Source organism: Lipophrys pholis (genome assembly GCF_963383615.2).
Source record: "Lipophrys pholis genome assembly, chromosome: 6".
Taxonomy (NCBI): domain Eukaryota; kingdom Metazoa; phylum Chordata; class Actinopteri; order Blenniiformes; family Blenniidae; genus Lipophrys; species Lipophrys pholis.
The window spans coordinates 18,849,726-18,852,565 of NC_137629.1; positions in this window are offsets into that span (position 1 = coordinate 18,849,726).

Here is a 2,840-nt window from a genome sequence, read left to right on the forward strand (position 1 = left end):
CACACACACACACACACACACACACACACACACACACACACACACACACACACACACACACACACACGGCAAAATGGAGAGATTGATCATTTACATAAGAGGACACAGAGCCACAGTGAGACTGTTCAACGACTATAAACTCAACATGTGCTGGGCAGTACTACCACCTAGTGGTGGCTACCGTCACTTGCAGTTTATAGGAGCATTTTAAAGAGAGGACACAAAAGGTGAAAGCATCTGCTTGGTCTCAGCCATCCGTTCTCACGGCTCATAATGAAGAAGAAATGTTTTCAATGTATCCCCTCACATGTTTTATTAAACACGATCGAATATTTACATTAACAGTATGATTGAGTCAGTCATGTGGGGAGAAAGATCGGGCTTCACTTAACACTCAGTTTGGCAGAAGTATGAAGCTGGTGTCAAATTACAGGCAACTGGTGATGAACATTGACGAACTTAGGACAATTGTAAGTGGTTGGAAGCTATTCAATAAAGAACAAGTTGCCATAAGTTGAATATAGGATGAATTAAAGGGCTATTAATATTGTATACATAGAGAGACAGACACACACATTCATGTTCACACCAATGCGCTATTTAGTTTTGAGCAACAAGCCACGCAGGCACAGGTAAAACATACACACCTCACACAGAAGTTCCTGGCCCAGTACCCAAAGCAATATCCTCGCTCTGAGGTGAGCGTGTCCACCAATAAATCACAATGTAAACTGGTTTAATATGACGTACTCATGAACAGACATGTCGTGTCCAGTGTACTCCATTGTGTGCTGCTGGTGTATCTACCAAAGTTAAACAGTGTGCCCCAGCTCACCTCGCAATACAAGTGTGCACCACAAGGTGGTGTGTTGAGACACTCAAAGATGCAGCAGGAGCAATACGCAACACAACAATTACTGAAGGTGTTTGATATTACACAGTAGTAGCTGCTATCTCTCTCCCACACGTCACACACCTCCACCTACTGGATCCAGAAAAACAAAACACCTTGTAACCTCACGTCTTTCTGAATATGATGCTACAAACGTTGCACACGACTCTTTGGGCAGTTTGTTCTGTTATTCTTGCAGCACCTCTCAAGCTCCACCGTGTTGGACGGTACACAACCATTTTCACATCTCTTCAGAAATCTTTAACCAGATTCAAGTGTGACCTCTGACTCAACCACTAAAGGACGTTCAGAGTCCTGAAGCCTCCTTTGATGACCTTCACAGCAGCAGAATATTTTTCTGTGGTCTTTATCAGATTCGCGTCTTTGAGACAACCTTGTCTCGGAGGTCTGCAGACATTTCAGACTTCATGCTTGGTTGATGCTGACATGCACTGTCCACTATGGAATCACAGGAGTGCCAAAATTAAAAGGAAATTAATGTGGAAGTATAAAGAGAATCAACAATGCAAAAAATATACAAAGGTAGTCATATTCTTTATCGATCTTGTCTTTGCTTATTCCATTTTGTCAATGCTTCTCCTGTTTGGTCTTTGTGTTTTCCCATTTGCTTTTTGTCATTGCATTTACTCGAAGAGTCAAGCCGTCTGGAAACGACAAAAGCAACACAATGCAAATCAGCAAGGGCTGTGGGCGGGTCTTTCTATTCAGGGTGACTAGTCCATACCTGATCACACGACTCCTTCTTGGATGACGTCATGTTGAGCAATTTTATTTCTTGCCAATAGATGGCACTGTTGCATAAGGAATAAGTTTGAAATGTTAACTTTTTTTTTTTTACTTTTACACATTTCTTATGTCTTGCACAATATTGTAAATGTCATTTCTTTGTTTTGGTAAGAAAAGTATTTTGTTTGATTAAGAATCCGCTGGTTATATTGGTTTTTGGTGTAATGTGGGTATCGACTAGCTGATTTGCATTGTATTGCTTTTGTCTTTTCCAGGCGGCTTGACTCATCGAGTAAATTCAATGACAAAAAGCAAAAGGAAAAGACAAAGACAAAACAGGAGAAGCATTAACAAAATGGAATAAGCAAAGACAAGATATAAAAAGAATATGACTACCTTTATGTATTTGAGATTCTTTATATTTCCACATATATTAATTTGGGCACTCCAGTGACTCTATAGTCCACTGTGGGTCATTGTCGAGACGGTGTGTCTCTTCCTAAATAATGAACTGAATTTACCACAGGAGGACTCCAATGAAGCTGTAGAGAAATCTGAAGAATGACCAGTGGACACAGAATGTGAATAAGACATAAACATAAAAGCGTGTGATTAATGATGCTCGTGTCCACCGATGGATTTTTAATCAGAAGAAACAAAGTGGGTGCATGTCAATAATGATCTTTAATGTCAATATATACAGAACTTGAAAGAAAAATAGAATTTTAAAAATCAAATGAAATAAATACAATATCATACAATTTCCACAATGTCTTTTTGAAGAGATATCCATGGAAATATTTATATATTTTTTTAATTCAGCCTCTCTGGTTTGACAGGGTGCGTCCCATCCCCCCCAGAGAATTCCCTACTGTTCCCCCACATGCTCTTCATCTTCCTCATCTTCATTACTTATATATACTTTTCTATATATATATATATTTTTTGCAAACAAGTTTCTCATTACCACAGTTTCACCTTCAAACTCGAGACGTCTTTTATCCATCTGCAGCTTATTTCGCCTTTTTCGATACATTGTTAGCATCACAAAGTAACACGAGTCAGACTGTGAATCTGAGAGCAGGAATGCAGGTTCTGTCCACACATGCATTTATGCTTCCAAAAGTGCTGGCAAATGATTTTGATTGAGGGATTTATTTTTTTTTAAATCTGTGACAAGCAGAATCTATTTTTTTTTTTT